Source organism: Canis lupus, chromosome 11 (assembly GCF_048164855.1).
Source record: "Canis lupus baileyi chromosome 11, mCanLup2.hap1, whole genome shotgun sequence".
NCBI classification, from domain to species: Eukaryota; Metazoa; Chordata; class Mammalia; order Carnivora; family Canidae; genus Canis; species Canis lupus.
This window is the reverse complement of record NC_132848.1, coordinates 20,583,785-20,597,468: the sequence shown is the minus strand read 5'-3', so window position 1 is coordinate 20,597,468 and position 13,684 is coordinate 20,583,785.

Below are 13,684 nucleotides of genomic sequence, written 5' to 3'. Positions count from 1 at the left end.
CCCCGGGCACACACGGTCGCTGCCGCCTGGTGTCGCTGGCCTGAAGTCCCCTCGGGCTGGGGACGCCCCTGCGCGGCTCCAGGAGGGTGAGCTGCCGCCCAGCTGCCGTCCGGCGTGTCCTGCTCCACTTTGGAAAGAAGCAGCTCTAAACGAGGCTTCAGGAAACGGGGCTGGAGTTCTTCCTGCTGGATGGAGGGGTTCATGCAGACGGAGGGGAGACCCTGCAGGGGGAGGAGGCCCCGTGTGGGGGCAGAGCCAGGGGAGGTGGCCGGCTGCAGGGGCCAGACAGGCGGCACGAGGGACAGAGCTTGGACGGGCCGCGGACCCTCCGGAGCTAGAGGGGCACCTCTGGCTGGCCGGGTTTGTCCAGCTGCCGGGCCCCGGACCCGCCTGGGGTGCTCAGGCCCCAGGCCCCTCTCTAAGACATGGGCAGACCCAAGGTGGGGCGAGAGTCGGCCTCCGGCTCAGCTCCCTTCCTGAGTTCAGGGGTCAACCAGGCCTGGCTGCAGACAGGAGAACCCCGACCCCAAACTGCACGGAACATGCAGAATGACGGGGGGGCCCCAGGCCCTCGGCCAGCCCCGCGGACACCCCTTCCCTTCACCCAGAGGGGCTCCGGGCCCACGTCGGGGCAGGCACAGCCTCGCCTGACCACCTGGGGCCCCGGCACAGCCCGTGTCATGGGGGATTTTTGCTCACGTTTGGGAAGAGCAAGACGGTGCCCACCGCGTTGCTGCGTGGACCTTCTCTGCTCGTAGCTTGTCATAGATGGGATGTAGGGATGGGCGGGCAGGCGGCTCCCGACTCCGTGGGGTCACTTCCTGACTCCCTCCTCTGGTCTGCAGGATCCCGGCTCCCTTTGTCGCACCCAGACAGCAGCCAGCCCACCTGCCCAGGGCCCGTGAGCCCACGAGGACGTGGGCCCCGCAGTGTGGCCCCTGCCCGGCCCAGGAGCGGCCTCAGTAGGCTGCCCCGGATGTTGGTGATTGGATAACAGAATGAGTGAGTGCATGGACGGCATCACCGTGTCCTATGAGGTGATGCCCACAGCGCTCCTTGTTTAAAAATAAGGGGCACCCGGGTGGCTCAGCGGTTGAGCGGCTGCCTTGGGCTCAGGTCGTGACCCCGGGGTCCTGGGATCGAGTCCCGCATCGGGCTCTCTGCATGGAGCCTGCTTCTCCCTCTGCCTGTGTTTCTGCCTCTCTCTGTGTGTGTCTCATGAATAAATAAGTAAAATCTTAAAAAAAAAAAAAAAAATGAGGAGGCTTCTAATGTCCCCAGACTCAGAGCCGGGCATCTAAACCTCCCCTGGTTTTCCTCGGGGGTTGAATGAGATACGGTTTGAGAGGTTCCAATATCGCTACTCTCTGCAGAATGTGTCCCCTGTATGTGGTCATTTATGCCTGAAATCACCGTCCTGAGACAATTCTCCCTAAAAAGGCGGCTGTTTCTGGGAACAGCATTACTGGGAGCTGAGCAGGGCGGGTTCTGAAGCAGGAGAGAACTCTCTGGCAGCCAGGGCAGCGCGTGGGGCCCGGCAGCCCAGCGTCTGTCCCGCCAGGCCCTCATGCGCCTGTACCCGGGGGACGGTGTCGTGGACTGGCCGCTCCCAGGCCGAGGTGCCAGCAGCCCTCTTCTCACATGCAGATCCTCTGGGAGGGAGAAGCATCCCCACGGTCCCCTCACACTGCCCATCGGTCTCCCTGGGCCCAGGAGACTGTCCTGGACTCCAGCTCACCAGGCCCAGCACCGTGACCCTGCAGAGGCTCAGAGGGGGCACCTGGGGGGACCGTCATGACCCCAGAGAAGGCTGAGCCCCGACCCCAGGACCTCAGACCGTGGCGCGTGTGGGGCTGCGTGCTTACGGCGCCCACGGCGGGGGCCCTACTGCAGTGCTCTGGGCCCCTCCGGGAGCAGAGTCACTGGGGAGAGCCCGCGTGAGTGGCGCCCCCACCACCCCGGGGACGCCCCAGGGGGCTGGCGGCACCAGAGGCCGGGGATCCCCTGAAGTGGACCCTCGGTGCAGCCCCAGGAGCCATCCTGCCCCCGCGCGGACCTGCGGCCTCGGGAAGCCAGTTCCTGTGTTGCCACCAGCTTTGGGGGGGTGTCAGAGCTTCCCAGGGCTGGTGCAGGTGTCCCTGCCGCTCCCCTCCCAGTGGCCAGACTGCCCGGCCCTCGGGTAACCACGTGCTCAGCTGGGGTGTCGCCGGAGGCCCCCGAGGAATCCGGTTCAGATGGAAACTTCATCTCTGCTTTCAGCCTGGGGTCCCTCTCGGGCACCCGCTCGCTCTGCTTCCCACCTCCCTCCTCCGGCCCCATTTTTAAATAGAATCCATAAGCAATCAGAGCGTGAGGCCATCAGCCCAAGTGGGAAGCAGGCCGTGCGCTCGCGGGCCCGGAGACACGACAGCGGCTGCCTCCCACCGGAGGGCCTGCCTGCTGCTCCAACAGCGCTGCCTCCCATTCTGGCCCCGTCTTAATGGCCCCCGGTGTCCCCAGAGCTGAGAAACTGGGACAAGGAACAGCCGAGACGCTGGAAGACGGGCTGCCCAGGCTGAGAGGGAACAGAACCCACCTCCTGCTTCTGGGGCAGGAGCTACGGAGGGCCCGAGCCGGGCGGGAGGTGGGGCTCCAGGGGTCAGAGCCGTGCAGGTCGGGGGAAGGGGCCCCCAGCTGGCCACCTCCCTGCTGAGGAGCGGAGCCCGGACTCCCAGGTGGATGGGAGAGGGACCCACATGGGTGACAGAGTGACCTAGGGGGGCAGGAGAGGGACCCAGATGGGCGGGAGAGGGCCCCAGTGGGTGAGAGGCCCCAGGTGGGTAGGAGAGGTCCCAGGTAGAAGGGAGAGGCCCCAGGTGGGCGGGAGAGGGACCCAGGTGGGTGGGAGAGGGCCCCAGTGGATGAGAGGCCCCAGGTGGGTAGGTGAGGTCCCAGGTGGAAGGGAGAGGCCCCCAGGTGGGTGGGAGAGGAACCCAGGTGGGTAGGAGAGGCCCCCAGGTGGGCGGGAGAGGGCCCCAGGTTAGGAGGAGAAGGACCCAGGTGGGGAGGGAGCTCCATGCTCACATCAGCTTCACGTCTTTTGTTTTCGTTTATTTGCTTATTTTTTAATTTAGAGAGAGAGGGAGAGAGAGAGAGAGAAAGAGAGAGTACGCAGGAGCAGGGGAGGGGCAGAGGGACCGGGGGGCTCCCATGCAGACTCCACGCTGAGCGCAGAGCCTGACACGGGGTCACCCCCTCCTGCGCCATGGAGCACGTGCTGGGGGCCCGCAGCTACCCACGTGGCTGTTCGGCGAGGCCGGCACGTGGGCATCTGTCGCCGCCTGGGCTGGTGACGCTGCAGTGAGCGCCCCATGAGAGGAACCAGCAGGGTGGACACAGCCTCTGCCTCCAGCTGGCCAGTGGGAGCGGGGAGTGTTGGGGGACCTAGGGGGGACACAGCCTGGCCTGTGGCATGGAGGAGGAGCGTCTCCACCGCAGTGACCCCGCAGGCCACGGGCAAGAGTCCTGAGGGAATGTGTGCGGCCCCCCCGGGCTCACAGACTGGGAGTCAGCAGCCCCCCGGGCCCCAGGTGGGCGGGAGAGGGACCCAGGTGGGCAGGAGAGGGCCCCAGGTGGATGAGAGGCCCCAGGTGGGTAGGTGAGGTCCCAGGTGGAAGGGAGAGGCCCCCAGGTGGGTGGGAGCAAAGCAGGGGGACCCGGGGTGGCGGGGGAAGGGGCTGACCTATGTCTGATCCCCCATCCACCTGATTTCCTTTCGTTACCTGTAAAATCTCCCAGGGCTCGTGGGGTCCCCGACCGGGGTGCGCCCCGGAGCAGAGTGTCTGGATAAAGCGGCTGCCTCGGGCTGGCGGCTGCCCAGGGAGGGGACAGTCTGTGGCTGGGCCTGAGCCCCGCAGATGGAAGCTGCTGCCCCCGAGGACGAGGACGGAGGGTGCCCCTGGGTGGCGGGCATCCCGGGCGGGAGGCTGGTCTGCAGGGCTGGGGGCCCCCGGGGCTCCCTCATCCCCTGGGATGCTGTGGCTCCCTGGGTCCTTAATGACCTCGGTGACCTTGAGGCCCAGCCCACCAGCCTGCCCGCTGTGGGCGAGGGAGGAGCTCTCCTGCAGACTTGGGGCTGGGGGTGTGGTTTGGCCTTTGCCAGGTCACAGCCCAGCAAATCCACCGCCCCCCACCCCCCACCACCGAATGTTTGCCTTCGAGTTTCTTTGGGCTTAGGGTCCCGGTTCCGCGGGGCGGATTGGAGGGTGGATGGGGTCCTGACAGGACCTTGCAGCGCCGGGCGGGCCGGGTGCCCCCAGGAGCCTGGACGAGCGTCTTGTGGGAGGGAAGCATGGATGGGGAACCCCCCAAACGCTCCCTCTCCGAAGTGCCGCACTCATTTACACATGGATGAGGGACGCACACGCTCCCACTCGGCCCGGAGGGTCTTCTGCTCTGTCGCCTCAGGTTTTGAACAAAGAACGTGGAACGTCTGATGGGAAGATTCATAAAAATGAACAGCCCGGCAGCCTACTCCAGCACCCGGGGACGTTGTGGTGGCAATTTCCGGGCAGAGGCTCCGGCACCAGCCCGGGGCTCATGGACAGGGGTGCAGGCTCTCTGTCCCGACAGTTGGTCCCAGCTGAGCCAGTGGCATCACCTTTGGGAGGATGTGTGGGGTCGGCGTCCGTGGGTACACTCGGGGCGGGGCCGGTGCGTCCAGGATGAGCACAGGGCCCTGCTGGGGCTGCAGGTTGGTGACGGCCGCTCACACCAAGCTCTCTGCGTGCCCTCTCGACTCCGAGAGCCGCCTGCCTGCGTGTAAGTGGGCAGCACGGCCCCTCCCTGGGCCCCGAGTTTGGGGGGATGGAGGTGAGGGGTCCAACAGTAAGATGCTCTTCAGAAGGGAGGGGTTAATGACGTCCTGCATCAGGACCAGGAGTGCAGACATTTGAAGGACCCTCCCTGCACATGCACACATGTGCACACATGCACACACACAGGCACACACGCCCCCGGGTACCTGTGCACGTCTCCAAACATGCGTGTGCACATAGATCCAGGTTTCAGTGAGACTCAGGTCCTCGTGCGGGGTGGGCAGGCAGAGAGGCCATCACCCGTCACCTGGCAGGCATGGATCCACCGGGGGCTGTGGGATGAAAGCCCTCCTGATGGGACGGGGAGTTGTTCTGGTTTTGTTTCCGTGTTTTTGATTTTATTGTGTCCTTACCAATTTGTGTCGAGCCCACCTGGGAAGATCTGTGACCCTGACTTGGTCCTGAAGGTCTGGAAGTGTCGTGCATGAGATGGGGACCCGCGTCCAGGGTGGGTCCCTGTCCAAGGGAGCTTATCCACCAAACTCAAGTAAGAGGAGTTCCCATCCGCAGAGCCCAGAGGTAGCTCCGTCGTGGGTGCCCAGCAGATGGGAGCCGGGCCTCCCCAGGTACAGCTCCCCGACACTCTCATCCCCGGTGCACCCTCCAGGCCCCGACGTCCTTCAGGTCCTGGATCAGCCGTCGCGTGGTCTAGAGTGGCGTCACCTCCCACCGCGGCCAATATGCCTGTTGCCTTCCCAGATCACAGACGTGCAGCCCCGTCCCTGCGCTCACAACGTCCCTAGGCCCATAGTCCGTGCCTCACAGCGGGGCGTGGACCGAATGTCCCCCATGGGGCCGCCGAGAACCTCCAGCCTGGCAGGCAGGGAGTTTGGGGAGCATCCTCCTGCGTGTGGATCTGTGCCGTGCACAGTCTGTCTCCAAGGATAGTACCTGAGTCCAGGCCTCCTACCCTCCGCCAGAGGGAAAAAAATTTTTTTTTTAAGATTTTGTTTATTTATTCATGAGAGACACAGAGAGAGGCAGAGACACAGGCAGAGGGAGAAGCAGGCTCCATGCAGGGAGCCTGACGTGGGACTCGATCCCGGGTCTCCAGGATCACGCCCTGGGCTGAAGGCGGCGCTAAACCGCTGAGCCACCCAGGCTGCCCAGAGGGAAAAAATTGAGGGCGAAAAGACTTACCCACCCCCCCAGGTCAGAGGCCGGCCTGAGCACTGGGGGTTCCAGGGGTGGGAGGGAGCCAGCCAGCAGCCTCTCTGTTCCTTGGAAACTGCAGCCGCTTCCACCGCGTCCCCACTGTCACTTCCATGTCAGAGCCCACGGTCCTGTTGTTATTTCACGACACCTGCTGTGAGGTGAGAGATTGATTCTGTTCATTACGTGCCTCTCCATGGCTCTGCCCTCGCAGAGGAACGCTGCCCGGGGACCGGGGTGGGGAGCACGCGCGCGTGTGCCTACACGCACCTCGAGTCCGCTTCGGGTGATATGGGGTCTGCACTTGGGGCGCAGGGGTTCCCACCATTTGGCCTTAAAAGCGCCAGCGATCCACAGGTGATTTATGCTGCCAGTGCCCCAGACGAGCCGCAGGAGACCCTTGCTAACTTACGAAGGAATTTGCAACATGAGAAAGCGGCTCCTCTCATTGGACGGGATGGGCCATCTGAGTCGGGACCTCAAGGGAATAGCCCGAGAGCCCAGTGGCGGACGCCTGAGGCCACTGCGGGTGGGACAGGCCGGCTGGCCCAGGCTGGTCCATCCCACGTCTGGAAAAGATTAGGGTTCTCAGCTGGTGTCTGGCCTTTGCAGGAAAACCCACTATAAGGACCACTTCTGTAGACAGATAGAGGCTCTCCCCAGGGAGAAGGGAGCCGGGTGGCGGGGTCTGTGCCTCAGTGGACCTGTCTTACGAGAGGCCCGAAGCCCAGACTTTCATAAGCATTCCCTGGGAAGGGAGGATGCTACAAGTCTCTTTGAAAAGGAACACGTGTTTTCCTGGGAATTCTAAGAAAACAAATCAGAGATATGAGTGGATTAATTTAACATACGTAAGTGCGGAAAGGACACCGAATCCCGTAGACCCAGATACAGGGAAACGCAGGGGGACAGTCAAGTGGGCTGGCGTGAAAACCCCGTGAGGGAGAAGAGAAATCACAGCCAGCCGTCAGCGCGGCCATCCCCGTTTCTGACAAGAGAAATATACCTTCTTCATGGGATATTGTGTTTTCAGTGAGTCTCGTAATGAAATTTTGAAAAACCCAGTGATGTTGATCCAAATTTTAGCTAGGAAGCCTATTATTAAAATTGATAACACCAGCCTAATGCATTCTAAGTTATGGGTGCAAGAGATGATAAATCTTGAAAATTTGCATTGTATAAAAATGTTTTAGTAGATGGTTTTGTAGTCAGGAAGATTAGCTGACTTTTTGATTGGCTGCTACAGTGCAGAAGAATAAAGATAAATGTTGTATAATGCATATGTACCTCAAGGGAAGTGTTTGAAATGATAAATGGCTTTCTCGTCCCGTTCACAAGCATTTACTTCTAATCATTTAGTACCATTTACCGTCCGGAATCCGAAGTACCTGCAGGAGCTGGGGAGGCGAGCCGCGGAGCCAAGCCATGGACGCGGGCCTCCTTGTCCTCCTCGGAGGTGGACGGGGAGCAGAGGCTCAGGCCCAAAGGCATTTCCATTGGGGTGGTTTGTCTCCATCCATGCCTGAGAGGCTGCATCCCAGAGTCCACTCGCTGCCTCTTCATGAGCTCCCGGTGGAGCCCGACGCCCGCACCCCTTCACCGGGCCTGCTTGGTGTGCTTTAGCTCTCTGGGCTCCTACATCATGGGTCCCCTTCCCTGGCAGGAAAACTCTGTAGTCCCAACTTCCCGGCTTCCTTCGGTGACCCTACTTCCTCCCCTTGGATAGACCTGGTCTCTACCCCAGTCACGACATCAGGCCAGACATGCAAATAGCATTGCATGTGATGGTGGCTGTCTGGAAATTAAAGATGAAGTCCTGGGTGAGGCGATCCTACTTTCTCCACACCTGGGTGGTTTGGGATGAGGGGAGACAGGTGTCTGGGTGGCTACTCACAGGGCAGGCCCACGGCCCCTCCCGCCCTACCGAGGCCTGGCCGGTGCAGGACTGCAGCAGATCCCCGTTCTTTACTGTCTACCTTCCCAGGCTGGCAGCCGCTGCTCACAGCCTTCTGGGTGTGCTGGTTCCCCGTTCAGTGGCCAAGCCCACGTGATGCTGCCGGCGGTCACCCGATCACGCTGAGAAGGAGCTCCCGGCCTGACACGGACATGTTTTCCCCAATCCTGTGGACAAGTGTGTCTACACACATGCAAATTCTTCTGTGTTTGTCAGAACCCGAACCAAACCCCAATGAAAACAAACAAGATACCTCACAGCTGTGACTCTTGGCCCATTTACTAGAGCTGATGAAACCCACAGACATGGACAGCCCAGTGGACGCAGACCACGCTCTCCACCCTGCCAGGGCTACCTTTCCTGCCCTGTCCTGTGGACCACGTGGTCTTTCCGACCGTGCCGTCTTTCTGATTTCTCCTACCTCCTTATGACAGTTACAGTGATGAGCATTTGGTGGCGACTTGTTTCCATCCGCCTCCCGGCTTGAGCAGGAGACAGGTAGACACTGTATCTTTCCTAGAGTTGGAACCCTGCCCCCAGCTCGGCTGGCTGAGAGCTTTGGGATGACCAATAATGAGTATAAAAATGTTCTGGTATTAGAAGCTGGTAAAGATGGCACAACTTTGTGAATGTACTAAAAACCACCTAATTGTGCATTTTAAATACTGAATTTTAAGATGTATAATAAAATATATAATATCTCAATTTAAGCAAATGTGTGGACTTCTGGCCTAGACAAGAGAGTGAGACCCCATTTCTCCCAGCTCTTTCTGTGGAGCCTGGCTATGAACTCAGGAACTTGGGATATGGCCAGAGGAAAGTGAGCTGGTGTGGGCCCCCAGAGAAGGAGGACAGCACAGCATCGGGGCATCTCATGTCCTCATCCCAGAGAACAAGGAAGCAAGACCCCGAGATTGCCGACCCTTCATGCAGCAACAGGAGACCTTCCAGTCAGGCTTGCTCCCCCCAGATCTTGTGGAGACTCCTGAGTCCTCAGCAGCCCACCAGCACTGTGAGGGGATCCACTGCGGTCCCTGCCAGCGCTGCGGCCAGAGCACTGTCTTTCTTCATCAGGCTGACTCCCTCCGCTGCTAAAAGATGTAGACACAAGTCAGCAAAGCTGGTTGGAGGCTCAGTTATAGTGAAAGGCCCAGCTGGGTCTGGAAAGACTCTGAACTGCCCCTACCTGAGAGCCCCCTGCCCTGGCTGAGACTGGTGGGTACAGGTGGGTGTCACATCACACCTGTCCCTGCTGAGACACCGGGCCTGGCCCGGGGAAACCACTTCTTCCCTGTTTGACAGCACCAGCACGAACCAGCCTAAGCCCTGCTGGCATCAGATAAACCAAGCAAACTGAAAATCAAACTGTGGTTGGAATCGCAGCACACAAAGTTGGCTGGGACCCACACGCTAAATATAAAACAGGGCAATTTCCTGCTAGAACAAATGATTTAAAGGGGACCCAGAGTCTCCTGGCATCATAGACAAAATGTCCTGTCACACCAAGAACCAGGAAATCACAGCTTGAAGGAGAAAAAATGATAACCTGTCACAAACACCAAGATGAATCAGAAGTTGGGATTTTCTGATGAGGACTTTAAAGCAGGCATGATAAAAAAAAAAATACATGCTTTAGAAATCAATTAAAAATACTCTTGAAACAAACAAAAGAATAGGAGATCTTAGCAACAAAATAAGAGAGAGAGAGAGAACTGAAGGGAAATCGTAGAATGAAAATGCGAAACTGAATACAAGCGCTTGCTGGGTGGGCTCAGCAGTAGAGCAGAGATAACAGGGAACAGAATCAATGAGCTCGAGGACAGAACAGCAGAATTCGCCCAATCTGGGCAAGAGAGGGAAATCAACAGAAAACAGAAATGAACGGTGCCTCTGGGACCTGTGGGAAAACAACAAAATGTCCAACATCCATATCGTCATAGTCCCAGAGTAAAGGAGGAGTGAACAGCGGGGGCCAGAAGAGTATTTGAAGAAATAATGGTTGAAAGCTTTCCAAATTTGGCAAGAGCCACAAACACACAGATCCAAGAAAGCCATGCAAAGCATACAGATTAAGCCCAAAGAAGCCCATACTAAGGCATCACAATTAAAATTCTGTAAACCAAAAGAAAATGAAAATAAACAGATTTTGAGATCAGAGAGAGCGATATGATCTCTGACAGGAGAACCAGCTTGAGTGACATAATTTCTCATCTGAAACTAGATGTAAGTGCCACCTTATTTTTCAATGGCTCAAAGAACCTTTTACTGTGCATTCTGTATCTGGTAAAACGAACCTTCAGGAATGAAAGAGAAATGAAAACATTTTCCGATACCAGACCTACCCTTGAAGATTGGCCAAGTGAGTCCTTCAAGCAGGAAGGAAATGACAAATGAAGAAATCCTGGAGCATTGAAAAGAAAAAGAAAAAAGAAAAGAGCAGAAATATGGGCATACCCGGTAGAATTTTATAAATCATAGTTCATGATTGAAACAAAATTGCAACACGACCTAACAGCCAAGACAATATTTAAAAGTGAGGAAGATAAAAGGAGCTTTGTAGTGGTGAGGATCCCACACTTCGCTCCAAGTGGTGACATGTTGGCAGTAGTAGATACTACAAGCTTATATATACATCCAGAGAAACTGCTAAAAAACTACATAAAAAGACACACTAGAACCACTAAGGAGACACTAAAACCACTACAAATATACTAAGACAACATCTTAAAGTGAGTTCAGATAACACAGAGGAAGGCAAGGAAGGAGAAACAGAGATGGGATGAAGAGAAACAAATAGAAAATAACAAAATGGCAGACATCGGTGCCCACCATATCATAATTACCACAAATATAAATGGTTTAAATACAGATATTTACAAAACAGAGGTTTGCAGAGTGAATAAAAACAAAACAAAGGAAAACAAACAATCCAACTATATGCTGCTCATTCCATGTGCAACGGCATACGTAAACTGCAAGTAAAAATATGAAAACATACAGTGTGGTGCATGGAGACATCAACTTTTTTTAAAAGAGTTTATTTATTTAGTCATGAGAGACACAGAAAGAGAGAGAGGCAGAGACACAGGCAGAGGGAGAAGCAGGCTCCCCACAGGGAGCCTGACGTGGGACTTGATCCCAGGACTCTGAGATCACGACCTGAGCCGAAGGCAGATGCTCAACCACTGCCACCTGGGTGCCTGGAGACATCAATTTTTAAAAAGGAAATGGCTCTGTTAATACCTAATAAAATGATTTCAAAATCAAGAAAATCATTTGGGACATTATGTAACGATAAAAGGATCAGTCTACTGGGAAGACCTGACAATCCAAAATGTGTGCTCACCAAACAATAAGCTTCAAAACACATGAGACAAAACTGATGGAGGTGTGGGCTCCAATAACAGGGGTGGGGGTGAGTAGTTAGTGTTAAATAGGGACAGAGTTTTGGTTTTAGGAAGAAAAGAGCTTTGGGAGCAGACAGTGATAGTGGCTCAAAACACTGGGGACATAGCTAATGCCACAGAACTGTGCTCTTACAAGTGACCAAGATGGTAAAATATATGTGTATTTTTATCACAACAAAAATGTCAGATGGAAACAGAACTGATGGAGTTGAAAGGAGAAAAGATGAGTCCATGAGTGTGGTTGGGGACTTTGCCACTGGCCTCTTGGTAACTGGTAGGACTCTCAGACAGAAAGTCAATAGGGTAGGGAAGATCCGAAATACACACTCAACACACAGGATCTAACTGACATGTGTACAGCACTGCAGAGCTGCAGCATACACAAAATACACCTTAACACATTTATTTTTTTAAAGATTTTATTTATTTATTCATGAGAGACAGAGAGAGGGAGAGAGGCAGAGACACAGGCAGAGGGAGAAGCAGGCTCCACGCAGAAAGCCCTGATGTGGGACTCAATCCCAGGACCCCGGGATCATGCCCTGGGCTGAAGGTGGTGCTAAACTGCTGAGCCACTCCCAACCTTAACACATTTAAAAGCATTGAAATCCGGGCAGCCCAGATGGCTAAGTGGTTTAGAGCCTGCCTTTGGCCCACCGCGTGATCCTGGAGCCCCGGGATTGAGTCCCACGTCGGGCTCCCTGCAGAAGCCTGCTTCTCCCTCTGCCTGTGTCCCTGCCTCTCTGTTTCTCTCTATGTCTCTTGTGAATAAATAAATAAAAATTTAAAAAAAATAAAAAAGCATTGAAATCCTATGAAGTGTGCCCTCTGACCATAAATGAATCAAACTAGAAATCCATAACAAAAGCATCTTTAAATACATGGAAATTCAACACCACACTTCCACATAACCTGTAGGCTAAAGAAGAAGCCTCTAAAAAAATTTAAGGATACTTAGATTTGAATTGAAAAAAACACAACACATGAAAATTTGTGGGCTGCAGTTAAATCAGTGCAGAGAAAGAAATTTATAATATTAAATGCTTACATAAGAAATGGCAAATGCTCTCAAATCTAAGTTACTGCAAGGATCCAGACAAAGAAAGGCAAAATTAACCCAAAACAAATAGAAGGAAGGAAATAATAAAGACAAAAGTAGAAACAGATGAAAATAACAACACAATAGAAAATATCAATTAAACAAAAACCTGGTTCTTTATAAAGTGAATGAAATTGATAAAACCTGATGAAGACCAAAAAAGTAAGAAGAGTGAAGTACAAATCACGAAAATGATGAGCACACCTGAGGGCATCACTACAGACCCCACAGCCTTTAAAGCTACAATACAGGAATCCGGCAAGCCGGATTATGCAGAATATGCAACTCTCGCATATTCTGCAGCTTTAAAAATCAATTTCCTGCCACTTCAAACTATCAAAACTCAACCAAGAGGAAATAGATGATCTAAATAGTCCTACAATCATTTTAAAAATTTAATCTGTAATCGAAAAGCTCCTGAAAAAACAATTTCCAGGCTCAGAGAATTCCATCAAATATCTACACAGGGGTTAATACCAATTTTACATAATATTTTCCAGGAAATAGAGAAGGGAACAAATCCCAATGCATCTTATGAGGCCAGGATTCCTTTAGTTCCAAAACCAAACAAGGGCAGTACAACAAAAGAGAAAACCATAGACCAATATTTCTCATGAAATTGAATGCAAAATTACTCCAAAAATATTAACAAACCAAATCCCATGATGTTTAAAAATAATTGTACATTATAACCAGGTGAGATTTATTCCAGGTATGCAATGTCTGAAAGTCGATTAAAGTAACCCAGCATATCAATCACCTGAAGAAGAATCATATGATTACGTAAAATGAGGGATAGGAAGCATTTGATGAAATGCAACACCTGTTTATGAGCAAACTCTCAGCCAGTTAGGAAGAGAGAAGGACTGACTACTTTTGATTGGGAGCACATAAATGTTTACATTTAAGGGTCAAATAAAAATAATTTAAAAAAATAATGTAAAATTAAAAAAAAATAGGGTCAAATAGTAAATGTGTTTCCCTTGAAATTGAGAACAAGGTGTAAATGTCCAATCTTACTATTTTTATTTGGTATAAATTGTAAGTTTTGGAAGTTCTAGCCACTGACAGGAGGTGAGAGAGAAAAGACCCACAGGTCAGAAAGGAAGAAATAAAAGCATCTCTATTTGCAGATGACACAATTACGTTTAGATAGACCATCCCGAGAAATCTACAAATAAGTCCCTAGAACTCATGAATTCAGCGAGATTACAGA